The following is a 14151-nucleotide window of genomic DNA, read 5'->3' as shown; positions in this document are numbered from 1 at the left end:
CATCAATGAAATATCTCCTTCTTTGGAGGTCTTTAAGCAGAGGCTTGACAACCATATGTCAGGAGTGCTCTGATGGTGTTTCCTTCTTGGCAGGGGGTTGGACTCGATGGCCCTTGTGGTCTCTTCCAACTCTATGATTCTATGATTCTATGAAATAAGAATCTAACATAAGAATCTAACATTTCTTACTTTCTAAATCCTTTGCATAATTGCATTTAAGCCAATATATTTCATACATAACATATATAGATTTTTAGAAGCAACTTCTTCAGTTTACAACCCCTTTCCTGGCCAGCTGCTTTTCCCATTAGCTCTTGCCCTTTAACCTGTGGCTCAAATCTCTAATGGAAGACACATAGTATTATATTTTGTTAAACAATGAGTGCTTTTGCAGCTTGATTGTATTCTGTAGGGTCAGTAACCTAGTAACCTTTGCTCTCAGCCTGTAATTCCCTTTTTACAACTTTGAGAATTTTGGCTCCTGCTATAAATCGGGGGGGGGGGGGGCTTGTCCAGGAAGATAAACATATGCCAAACCCAGCTGGTCTTCTACCTGGCATAAAAACATCTTTAAGCTTATTTTTAAAATACAGGCCTTGATCAGATGCCTCAACATCTTACAGAGAACACAAAAAGAAACTGGCTACTAAGTCACATGTTAGAATGACTCAACGGTTAGCAGTTAGGCCTGAATAACTTTAGTAGGCCCAAATGACTGTGCAGTCCCAGCACTTCCCAGCCTGCTTTGCTGCTTCTGCTCTCATGTGTCTTTGTCACATGACAGATACTGCCTAATAAGTGAGAACTGTAAGCAATATTGGGCAAGCCACACAGGTGTTGAGTTCTATGTATTTTAAAGTGGAGAAGCTATAACCAAATGGTTACTGAAAACTTTTTCATAGTTATATTAGGAAGTTTCCCAAATGGACCTCAGACTAGATAGGGACAACCATAATTAAATAAAGTTATAATAATAATTGGAAGTAGGTGGTGCTGTGGTCTAAACCACGGAGCCTCTTGGGCTTGCCGATCAGAAAGTCGGCAGTTCGAATCCCCACGGCGGAGTGAGCTCCTGTTGCTCTGTCCCAGCTCCTGCCAACCCAGCAGTTCAAAAGCACGCCAGCGCAAGAAGATAAATAGGTACTGCTGCGGCAGGAAGGTAAATGGCGTTCCTGTGCGCTCTGGTTTCCGTCACGGTGTCCCGCTGTGCCAGAAGAGGTTTGGTCATGCTGGCCACATGACCCGGAAAGCTGTCAGTGGACAAACACCAGCTCCCTTGGGCTGAAAGCGAGATGAGCGCCGCAATCCCATAGTCACCTTTGACTGGACTTAACAGTCCAGGGTTCTTTTACCTTTTATTTACCTATAATAATAATAATATTATTATTCTAATTTATTTATTATACCCCACCCATATGACTGGGTTACCCCATCCACTCTGGGCAGCTTCCAACAAAATATAAAGGAACAAAACAAAACATTCAATACTTTGAAAAAGGGCTGACTTCAGATGTCTACAAAAAGTTTTACTTTTTGACATCTGACATCTAACGGGAGGGAGGCCAACAGGGCAGGGACAACTACTGAGAAGATTTTCTGCCTACTTCCCTGTAACTTCACTTCTCTCACTGAGGGAATCACCAGAAGGCCCTCAGAGCTGGACCTCAGTGTCTGGGCTGAATGATGAGGGTGGAGATGCTCCTTCAGTTATACAGGGCCAAAGCCATTTAGGACTTTAAACACTTTGAAATGTGTTTGGAAATGTACTGCATAAGCCTCTCCTTCTCAAGGAGGGGAGGAGAAGAAGAAGAGTTTGGATTTGATATCCCGCTTTATCACTACCCTAAGGAGTCTCAAAGCAGCTAACATTCTCCTTTCCCTTCCTCCCCCACAATAAACACTCTGTGAGGTGAGTGGGGCTGAGAGACTTCAGAGAAGTGTGACTAGCCCAAGATCACCCAGCAGCTGCATGTGGAGGAGCAGGGAATAGAACCCGGTTCACCAGATTACGAGTCCACCATTCTTAACCACTACACCACACTGGAGTTGTGAGCGGGAGCCGTTTCCCGTGTTGGAAGGGGGCATTCCGCCCCCTGTCCAGCTGCTCTGGCTGCTGCGCCACACCCCCAGGTGGCCAGCCCATCATCTGGAGGCTTGGGGGTGGGGTTTAGCTGCTCAAACGCAGGCTTGGCAGCGTTTCTCAGCCATTGTGCTGCTGCTTCTCGTTGGATCAAGACGTCGGCTTAAGACCTCCAGGAAGGACCTCCTCGACCACGTGCAGGCTGAGCAAGCATTGAGGATCTTTAGCAACTAGTTTGCTTTAGGCTAACTGGTCTGTAGAAGATTGCCCCGTCAGCGCTGGTTAAGCCAACAGGCTCCCGCTGCCTTGCACTGCCAGTTCTGAACGCCAGCTCTGAACACAACTGTTACTGAGAGGCTGAGGAGATAGTGGGGTGTGAAGCACTGTGCGAGGTTTGGAGGCGGGGGTGTGGGGTTGGCTGGCTGTATCCCCCCCCCTTTCTAGTTTTTGGGGGCTTTGATTCCCCCCCCCGGGCTTTTTAAAGTTTTAAAGGACCCCCCGGTCCTTTTAATATTAATTATTATGGTTGTTGTTGTTGTTGTTGTTGTATTGTTGTTGTTGTTGTTTATTTGTACCCCGCCCATCTGGCTGAGTTTCCCCAGCCACTCTGGGCGGCTTCCAATCAAGTGTTAAAAACAATACAGCATTAAATATTAAAAACTTCCCTAAACAGGGCTGCCTTCAGATGTCTTTTAAAAAGAAGATAGCTGCTTATTTCCCTGACATCTGAAGGGAGGGCGTTTCACAGGGTGGGCGCCACTACCGAGAAGGCCCTCTGTCTGGTTCCCTGTAACCACTTCTCGCAATGAGGGAACCACCAGAAGGCCCTCGGTGCTGGATCTCAGTGTCTGGGCTGAATGATGGGGGTGGAGACGCTCCTTCAGGTATACAGGACTGAGGTCGTTTAGGGCTTTAAAGGTCAGCACCAACACTTTGCATTGTGCTCGGAAACGTACTGGGAGCCAATGCAGATCTCTCAGGACCGGTGTTATGTGGTCCTGGCAGCCACTCCCAGTCACCAGTCTAGCTGCCGCATTCTGGATTAATTGTAGTTTCCAGGTCACCTTCAAAGGTAGCCCCACGTAGAGCGCATTGCAGTAGTCCAAGCGGGAGATAACTAGAGCATGCACCACTCTGGCAAGACAATCCGCAGGCAGGTAGGGTCTCAGCCTGCGTACCAGATGGAGCTGGTAGACAGCCGCCCTGGACACAGAATTAACCTGCACCTCCATGGACAGCTGTGAGTCCAAAATGACTCCCAGGCTGCGCACCTGGTCCTCCAGGGGCACAGTTACCCCATTCAGGACCAGGGAGTCCCCCACATCTGCCCGCCCCCTGTCCCCCCCAAACAGTACTTCTGTCTTGTCAGGATTGAACCTCAATCTGTTAGCCACCATCCATCCTCCAACCGCCTCCAGGCACTCACACAGGACCTTTACCACCTTCACTGGTTCAGATTTAAAAGAGAGGTAGAGCTGGGTATCATCTGCATTCTGATGAACACCCAGCCCAAACCCCCTGATGATCTCTCCCAGCAGCTTCATATAGATATTAAAAAGCATGGGGGAGAGGACAGAACCCTGAGGCACCCCACAAGTGATAGTCCAGGGGTCTGAATACTCATCCCCCAACACCACTTTCTGGAAACGGCCCAGGAGAAAGGAGCGGAACCACTGTATGACAGTGCCCCCAGCTCCCAGCCCCTCTAGACGGTCCAGAAGGATGTTATGGTACTTTTAAAAGCTGATTGCTGTGCCTGCACTGAGGATAGGTCCAAAAAAGGGGTCGTGTCCGTTTTAAAACCTGCGGCTTTCGGCTCATGGCTTTGCCCCTCTATTATTAGAAGGTCTATCAGTGTTTGATAGCGAGCAGGGATTTTATGTGGGGAAGCAGTGTGTACGCTGCCTCTTTTTTTTGCTCTCCTTTGCCTTGTTTCAGGACATTACTCCCCCCCCCCCCAGAACACCAGCTTTGTCTGCTGTGGGGTTTGCATCATTAGCTGGGTTTGTTCCTTACCCGGTCCCTGTAGCACCTGGTTTTAAAATTCAAATTGCCCCTTGCTGTTTTCCCAACTGCCTTTGGTGCCTGGGGCTGCTGTTACCAGGGTTGCTACGGTGAAGAGTGGCCACCATTCTAAGGCGCCATGTGCTCAGTGCTGATCTTATCCTCTGGCCGTGTTAGGTTCTCTTTTTCAACCTTTCCCTTTGTGTTTCGGTTGCCTTGGGGACTGTTCGGGCTGCTATAATTTTTCCCTGACTCCTGAGTTAGACTGGGGGCAGCCCCGCTTGGCAGCGGCTCTGCTGGGCACAGAAAACGGTTGAACTAAGGCTGTACATCTTTGGACAGTATCCACTCCAAATTGGCACTGGGCACTTGGTTTTTCACCTACCTTGTAGCAAATCATTACAACATCTGGGTACTGGTGGTTAGGCATTGGAATATGGTTGTGTGTTGGAGGGCAGGGTGTGGCCATCACCTACCCCTCCATTTTATGGGTATTCCGGTAAAGGAATCCGGCAGTTGTAGATCCTGTCCGATGCCCTTGCTGGTGGCTAGGGCCATGGCATGACCCCCGGTGACATCAGGGGGAGCTTTCAGTTGTATTTGCATCAACAGGCTCCTCCCTCTGGTGGTTAACCCTTGATAGACTCACCCCTCCCAGAGGGGGTGGAGTCACGCTCTGTTGTTTTATCCAATGCCTAAGACAATACCTCCCACATGCTGTAATCAATAAAGTTGTGTCCTTTTTTAGCCCATTAACCAAATATACTGTGTCCATGTGTCTTTCTTTGCCTCAAGCGGGTGGCGGGTCCTAGAATCACAATATAAAGTTATGTAGCCTTATGAGGCTTTGCCCTCGGGTGGAAAAAAATATTGCGCCCGGGAAAGGGAGTGGGAGTCTAACAGACACTCTAGGAATGGTTTCGTAGAAAAAGCTTTATTTCTACCATCCATGAACTGGTAGAAGGAGCAAGTGTGATAGTTCACAAAACAAGCACAAGTTCACAGCCATTTGCACAGAGTATATATTCCCCTTCCAGTTCCCTCCCCTTTCTCCTCCTCTTCAGGAGTCCTGCCCCATGTTGAGTTCCCCTGAGCATGAACAGAAAGCTTCTGTCTTGGGACTATTGGGATTCTTGGCACCCTTCCCAGGAAAAGGGGAATGACAGCGGTTCAGCATGTCCAAAGATGTTGCAGGCTTGCTTTGAACAGAGCCTATTCATTAGCTTTTTGAAGCCTTCTTGTCCTGATAAAAGCAACGGTTTGCCCTTGCACAGCATCTTGTGAGAAAACAGAGGAAAACTTTAGCTGTGGATTTTTAGAAGACAAAAGGACTTTGGGACAGTTTTGAGGCTTGGGTTGGGGGGGTGTGACTTTGGGCCTAGGTGGGGTCACCTGTCCTCACCTCCTTCAGTTATAGCTACAGAACATCTCAGTTTAGGGTTTGACTTGGTTTCTTTTTTCTTCTTCTCCCACACAGGTCCAAAATTACAAAGAAGTAGCCCAATATCTTGTATTGAATGTGCAGGTATCTGCACACTTTCTAAGTTGCTAAAAAAGTTTTGAACTTGCCTTAGGATCTTTGGGCTGAAGTACTTATTTGTGCATTCAACCTGCAGCCGGCACAGTCATTAAAATGCTAGTGAACGACAACTTTAAATGCAGTGGTTAGCTTAAACAAGGTGACACGGAAGTCTTTTATTTTTATACATTATAATTTTGTCTGCCAAGACAACTTTTAGCTTTTTAACCTGCTTCACACTGTGTCATCTTCAGGCTCCAGATGACATCCCCAGTAAAAAATCAAGTGCAGGTTGTGAAATGTCTTTTTCTTTGACTCACTGTCCCTGTTCTTTGGGTAAGTTTACATGTTAATATCAACCCTAGGCCATTGCTGGATACCTCAGTGGTAAAGTGAATTATTTTGAAACAGAAGGTTCCCAGGTAAGCATCCCAGGTTAATCAAGCCGCAGGTGTTGTGAATAAGGATAGGCAAATTTGTCAATTTGGGGTTCTCATTTTTTTTTCTAATCTTAAATTTAGGTCCACACATTTCCACAAAAAATGTAATTAAATAACAATCTTTGTGAAACTTTGTCAGAATTTTGGTGTGGATTTCTCTTAGTAAACACATTTTGATATGCAGTTTTGAATAATATACACAATTTTGCAAGCTATTTTCACTAATATATGCCTTTTGATACATGTTTCCCTTAATAGAGGCATTAGAAATGCAGACCCTCCAAGTGTCCATATTTTCCAAGAACATTCCTATTTTAGAGAAGCTGTCCCGGTTTCTGATTTGACCCCGGAATGTCCCATTTTTCCTTAGGATGTCCCTATTTTCATTGGAGAAATGTTGGAGGGTATGGAATTATCCGACCCCCAAAGCCATCTGAAAGCAATCCTGTGTAGGGAAGCTTTTTTAAATGTTTAATGTTTTATTATGTTTTTATATATGTTAGAAGCTGCCCGGGGCGGCTAAGGAAACCCAGGCAGGTGCATGTGTGTGGGGGGGGGGTATAAGTAGTAAAATAATCATTATGAAATGAGCTGTCCCTATTTTCATTCGAGAAATGTTGGAGGGTATGGAAATGCTAATGATTAAGCAGTTTACAAGTGTCTTAAAATAATTTTGTACAGCTTGTTTGGTTGGAAAACTGCACCACCAGAGAAGTGTGAATTTTAAAGGATAGCTCTGTTTCAGTTTGTATTTTGTTTCAGGAAGTCCACAAGAGATAGTAAAACTAAAGGGACCCCTGACCATTAGGTCCAGTCATGACCGACTCTGGGGTTGCGGCGCTCATCTCGCTTTATTGGCCGAGGGACCCGGTGTACAGCATGTGGCCAGCATGACTAAGCCGCTTCTGGAGAACCAGTGCAGCGCATGGAAACGGCGTTTACCTTCCCGCCGGAGCGGTCCCTATTTATCTACTTGCACTTTGACATGCTTTTGAACTGCTAGGTTGGCAGGAGCAGGAACTGAGCAACGGGAGTTCACCCCGTCGCAGGGATTCGAACCACCGACCTTCTGATCGGCAAGTCCTAGGCTCTGTGGTTTAACCCACAGTGCCACCCGCGTCCCTCCACAAGAGATACTTGTCTTTAAATGTGAAGATAATCAATTTTTCCCTTCCTTCCCCTCCCTAGTTGTGAAAGACATTTCCCTGAGACTCTGATGATCTACTGCCTGTTAGAATAGAGAACACAGGACTAGACGGACAAATAGTCAGTATAAGGCAGCTTTTATGTTCTTTCGGTGCAAATGTCCTGCAAAGTTGAGCTTCTATTGGTTACAGTGGTACCTCGGGTTACATACGCTTCAGGTTACATACGCTTCAGGTTACAGACTCCGCTAACCCAGAAATAGTGCTTCAAGTTAAGAACTTTGCTTCAGGATAAGAACAGAAATCGTGCTTTGGTGGCGCGGTGGCAGCAGGAGGCCCCATTAGCTAAAGTGGTTCTTCAGGTTAAGAACAGTTTCAGGTTAAGAACCGACCTCCGGAACAAATTAAGTACTTAACCCGAGGTACCACTGTATTAGGTTAGCTGCCTGAAGCATGCTACTTGCAAAGCAACCAGTGAAATTAGCAAATATTTGTAGTCATTCTAGTTAGTCTTGGCCGGTATTGGTGCCCACCCTGTGGAATGCCCTCCCATCAGATGTCAAGGAGATGAGTAACTAACCTTTAGAAGATATCTGAAGGCAGCCCTGTAGAGGGAAACTTTTTAATTTTTAATGCTTTATTATGTTTTTATATACGTTGGCTGGGACAACCCTGTCAGATGGGTGGGGTACACATTTTTGCAGGTTTAGGTGCATATTGACAACAGCAAAAGTTTGTCTGGTTTCTAGTCAGGTTCCTATAGGAGGGGAAAAAATAGGCTTGGCAGATTATTGTTTGTTCAAATTTTAATGAAAATGCTAATGCTGCTGCCAGACCTAATTGTTTAGCTGGAAAGGGCAAACATGATTTACATTAATTTGAACACCTTAATAACTAATTAAAATTATAGCCTCGTAGCCTTGCTCTCAGACACCCTTGCACTTTTACATAGCAACAAAGTATTGCTAATCACTCTCTCATGTGAAATTTTGGTTTGATTTATTGACACTTTAAGGCCATCTTGCAGTTTGAACCTAATCAAACTTAACTGCAGATTTTGCACTCCGTGTGGCTCAGGGCTTTTATTCAACAGCTTACCTCTAAACATTGCTTGTCAAGCAGGATTTTCTCTACTGCTTTGCTCTGAGCAGTTTATCTTGGGCCAATTTTGCCTAGTGCGTTGGTCAAGGATTTTACAGATTTAAATCTCATCTGTTAAAGATAAGGGGGAAACCCTTGAAGAAGAAACAAAAAACCATTATGGGCTTCGTGGGGTGGTGAATGCTTCCCTCCGTGAGGGAGCCTTCCCAGACCCGCTGAAAGAGGCGGTTATTAAACCGCTTCTTAAAAAACCATCTTTAGATGCGGCCACGATGGCCAACTATCGCCCAGTCTCAAATCTTCCATTCTTGGGCAAGGTGATAGAGCGAGCGGTTGCCGAACAACTCCAGGCACGCCTGGAAGAAGCGGACCATTTGGATCCCTTCCAGTCAGGATTCAGGCCTCATCATGGGACTGAAACTGCCTTGGTAGCACTGGTTGATGATCTCCGGCAGGCTAGGGACAAAGGTGAGAGCTGTTTCCTAGTTCTGCTGGATTTCTCAGCGGCGTTTGATACCATCGACCATAACATCCTTCTGGACCATCTAGAGGGGCTGGGAGCTGGGGGCACTGTCATACAGTGGTTCCGCTCCTTCCTCCGGGGCCGTGTTCAGAAAGTGGTGGTGGGGGATGAGTGTTCAGACCCCTGGGCTCTCACTTGTGGGGTGCCTCAGGGTTCTGTCCTCTCCCCCATGCTTTTCAACATTTACATGCAGCCGCTGGGAGAGATCATCAGGAGGTTTGGGCGGGGTGTTCATCAGTATGCGGATGATACCCAGCTCTACCTCTCTTTTAAATCAGAACCAGTGAGGGCGGTGAAGGTCCTGTGTGAGTGCCTGGAGGTGGTTGGAGGATGGATGGTGGCTAACAGATTGAGGTTCAATCCTGACAAGACAGAAGTACTGTTTTGGGGGGACAGGAGGCGGGCAGGTGTGGGGGACTCCCTGGTCCTGAATGGGGTAACTGTGCCCCTGAAGGACCAGGTGCGCAGCCTGGGAGTCATTTTGGACTCACAGCTGTCAATGGAAGCACAGGTCAAATCTGTGTCCAGGGCAGCTGTTTACCAGCTCCATCTGGTACGTAGTCTGAGACCCTATCTGCCTGCGGACTGCCTTGCCAGAGTGGTGCATGCTCTGGTTATCTCCCGCTTGGACTACTGCAATGCACTCTACGTGGGGCTACCTTTGAAGGTAACTCAGAAACTACAACTAATCCAGAATGCGGCAGCTAGACTGGTGACTGGGAGCGGCCGCCGAGACCATATAACACCGGTCTTGAAAGACCTCCATTGGCTCCTAGTACGTTTCCGAGCACATTTCAAAGTGTTGGTGCTGACCTTTAAAGCCCTAAACAGCCTTGGTCCAGTATACCTGAAGGAGCGTCTCCACCCCCATCATTCTGCCCGGATGCTGAGGTCCAGCGCCGAGGGCGTTCTGGCGGTTCCCTCATTGTGAGAAGCAAAGCTACAGGGAACCAGGCAGAGGGCCTTCTCGGTAGTGGCACCCGCCCTGTGGAATGCCCTTCCAGCAGATGTCAAAGCGATAAACAACTACCTGACATTCAGAAGACATCTTAAGGCAGCCCTGTTCAGGGAAGTTTTTAACGTGTGATATTTTAGTGTATTTCTGGTTTTTATGGAAGCCTCCCAGAGTGGCCCAGCCAGATGGGCGTGGTATAAATAATAAATTATTATTATTATTATTATTATTATTATTATTATTATTATTATTATTATGCTCTGTTGTGCAAAACGAGTAATTTTATAATTTACCTGCCCCTGCCCCTTAGCAGATAGTTTTAATCTAAATATCAGAAAATTAAAAAGCAAGAAATTTCAGGGCTAGCCTTCCACAGGGTTAATTCTCCTGTGAACACTGGAGACAGTGTGATTTTTTCTGTCATATGATTACTTACAAATATACGAACTGAGCACTGGAGAGCAGGCAAACATCCAGCCACACTGCAGACTTTAAAAACAGCTCCAGTTATCCAAAAACAACTGGCATGCCCTTCGAGCCTCGTAGGGCTTCTCCTTGCCAGCTATCTACAAAACTCAGACTCTTTTCTCCTTTACTAGCTACATTTTAATTGTCCCACATGCTGCTTCTTGAGGACCTCTCCAAGAAGCAAGTGAGATGTTTACCACAAACAGGAGCTATGCAACAAGTGCATTTAGCCAACAAAGTATACAAGGGCTTTGGGATGTTGAAGATCCAAAAAGGATGCCTGTAGCAGGAGCTTTGGAAGCAAAACTAAAATAGACCAATGTGGTAAAAATATAGCACTCATTAGTGTGAGCACTGACATAGGATAATGTCAAGCATGGTGGGGTTTCTGCATAAGAAGTCCTTGCTTTGGGGGACAGGTCTGGACAATTTGTAGGCCCATTCCCAGCCAAACACATGCCACCTCACAAACTATGGTTTTTGGAAATTCAGATGTTTTAACCCCCCCTTTTTTTTGCAGTCCCAGCCAGGCAACATAAAGTAGAGTCTTAATTCACCCCTTAATACATCCAAATGAGATGCATTCACTTTAATGCAGACCTGGTTTAAGAACGGTGTGCAACTGAAGATCTTACCCATTATGCTTGCATGCACATATGCTTCTCCATGGGTGCATGCAATTTGAAGACATGACCCCATATGTCAGGGAGGAGGAAAGGTGGGAGCCTCTCCCCCTTTTCTGAACCTTCCCAAGGGCAGGAAGACAGTGTTGATTTAGTACAGTGGTTTGCAGAGGGGCATAGTCTAGAGGGGAAAAGCTGGGAAATACTGGGTGAGGAACAGCTAGAAGGGGGCACACCAGGAGAGAGACAGCTGACAGATTCAGTGTCCTTGGACAGCATTCCTGACCCTTCCTTCGCCTGAGACTAGATGGGCTTGGAAAGTGATAGAACAGAAAGTGCTACGGCAACAAGCTCAGATTACCCGATGTAGGAGTGATGTAGATTAATGGGGACGGAGGGAGTGAACCTTTACTGGGAGCAACACCATTTTTTTTAGAGAGAAATGCATTCATTTGTCTCTGGCTGTGATTATTAAAGAACTTTGTTGTTGTTTAGTCATTTAGTCATGTCCGACTCTTCGTGACCCCATGGACCAGAGCACGCCAGACACTCCTGTCTTCCACTGCCTCCCGCAGTTTGGTCAGGCTCATATTTGTAGCTTCAAGAACACCGTCCAACCATCTCATCCTCTGTCATCCCTTTCTCCTTGTGCCCTCAATCTTTCCCAACATCAGGGTCTTTTCCAGGGAGTCTTCTCTTCTCATGAGGTGGCCAAAGTATTGGAGCCTCAGCTTCATGATCTGCCCTTCCAGTGAGCACTCAGGGCTGATTTCCTGAAGAATGGATAGGTTATCTTCTTGCAGTCCATGGGACTCTCAAGAGTCTTCTCCAGCACCATAATTCAAAAGCATCAATTCTTCGGTGATCAGCCTTTTTTATGGTCCAGCTCTCACTTCCGTACATCACTACTGGGAAAACCATGGCTTTAACTGTACAGACCTTTGTTGGCAAGGTGATGTCTCTGATTTTTAAGATAGTGACTAGGTTTGCCATCGCCTTTCTCCCAAGGAGCAGGCGTCTTTTAATTTCGTGACTGCTGTCACCATCTGCAGTGATCATGGAGCCCAAGAAAGTAACATCTCTCACTGCCTCCATTTCTTCCCCTTCTATTTGCCAGGAGGTGATGGGACCAGTGGCCATGATCTTCGTTTTTTTGATGTTGAGCTTCAGGCCATATTTTGCGCTCTCCTCTTTCACCCTCATTAAAAGGTTCTTTAATTCCTCCTCACTTTCTGCCATCAATGTTGTGTCATCTGCATATCTGAGGTTGTTGATATTTCTTCCGGCAATCTTAATTCCAGCTTGGGATTCATCCAGCTCAACCTTTTGCATGATGAATTTTGCATATAAGTTAAATAAGCAGGGAGACAATATACAGCCTTGCCGTACTCCTTTCCCAATTTTGAACCAATCAGTTGTTCCATATCCAGTTCTAACTGTAGAGAACGTATCTAGTAAGAAGGCTCCTTTCATTTGAGCTGCTTAATTACTGCCACCGGTGGAGGCATCCGATTCCCCGAAGCCTGACAATTGCAATGCACATATTCTACCACCAAGTACAATGACTTTTACACAGGTTTTGTTCTATTTTCTTCAGATCAAAGCCAGCCCAAATTAAAATATCCCCTGTAGTTACTGAAATGTATTCAGCCTCAAGATCTGCCAAACCTCAAGGTAAGGTTGTCTGTCCATGGTTTGTTTTCATTTATTTCAGTTGCCTGAGATAGAACAGTAACATCCATCACCACCCCCAAAATCAGGGTACAATATTGAAGGCTGACAACGTTATTTTGGCACATGTGGCAGAAAACCTCACAAGCACTTGTGTTCGTAAGTGAATACAGTACAAAAATGGTAATAGAAAACAGCTGCCCTGTCGTGATGGCACCAAAGTCAGCTGTCTGCTGAGTATATGTTACTACAAACATTTATTCTTCATTCTGGACCCCTAGAGGATAAAGGGTAATTCCTGAGGGCATAGGGAGAAAAAGATGAGCCTGTAAAGACTATCGCTGAAATCTTGGCAGGTGTTTCTGTAACCTGGGTGGAGAATGTAATGGAGATTATCATATTTAGGGGTGAGACTCCTTTGCACAATAATTATCCCAGCATTTTCCCCCCAGTTTAGCACTGAAGCAGCAAATATAGAGTGTATGGCTATCCCTGTGCATTTTGCCTATTGAATAAGGGAAAGTGCTATTAACTCCTTCTCCTTGAGCAAGGAATAATAATATAATAATAATAATTTATTATTTATACCTCACCTGTCTGGCTGGGTTTCCCCAGCCACTCTGGGCGGGTTCCAACAAAATATTAAAATACACTAGTCCATCAAACATTAAAAACTTCCCTAAACAGGGCTGCCTTTAGATGTCTTCTAAAAGTCTGGTAGTTGTTCTTCTCTTTGACATCTGGTTAGAGGGCGTTCCACAGGGCGGGTGCCACTACCGAGAAGGCCCTCTGCCTGGTTCCCTATAGCTTGGAACCCTTTGTTTTCCAAGCACCCGTAGAGAAGCAGGAATCCTAAACCTCCAATGTGCTTAAAAGGAAATCTTCTAAGTTCCTAGCTAGGGCCAGGGATATCTTGCCCCCAGATCTTTCCTATAGGGCTTGCCTTCAGATCTTGCAGAACACAATCTTTTCTGGTGCTACATTTGAGTAGATTTTTTTTTAAAAAATAGGAATATGAAACTATGCAAGGTGAAAAATACAAAGTGTGCAGCCATGCAGATTTACATGTTTCCTGCTCCCCCTCCCTTTCCCAGTACAGTTGGAATTGGGTAATCGTTCATGAATGACAGAGGCTATATTGCTTTCTGGAGTATATGCCGGAGTGCAGCAAGTAATTAACATGCCTTTCCACTGTATGTTTGAGGGTATTTTGTTTCAATGAATGGAAAGTAAAGGCTGCTTGCTCTCAGGAGAGGGATTTGAAAATAGCAGCTCCACCGTTTGGATGCTGGGGACAGAATTAAAGGTGGGGAAGAGTGCAGCCACTTCTCACCTCAGCCACAGATTCAACAGGGGTCTCAAATAGCTCTCTGCCTCAGCCCATCACTTCAATACAGCCATAATAATAGGGTCTCCTTCACAGGGCTGTTGCAAGGTAATACATAAAGGACTCTGCTTGAAATGCGCAATAAAGGCTAAATATCATCATAGGTTTTATACTTTGGTGAAGAGAAGATCACAAAATTTACACCAAGGTGTTCACAAAGGAGTCCATGAATGGCTTCTATGTTTCTCTCTGCTCCTCTGAGTCCAGAAGAAGTTAGGTGCTGCTGGAAATAGGA

The sequence above is a fragment of the Podarcis melisellensis genome, assembly GCF_964234715.1.
Source record: "Podarcis melisellensis genome assembly, chromosome: 7".
Classification (NCBI taxonomy): domain Eukaryota; kingdom Metazoa; phylum Chordata; class Lepidosauria; order Squamata; family Lacertidae; genus Podarcis; species Podarcis melisellensis.
The sequence above is the reverse complement of the archived record's forward strand: the minus strand, read 5'-3'. Positions refer to the sequence as shown.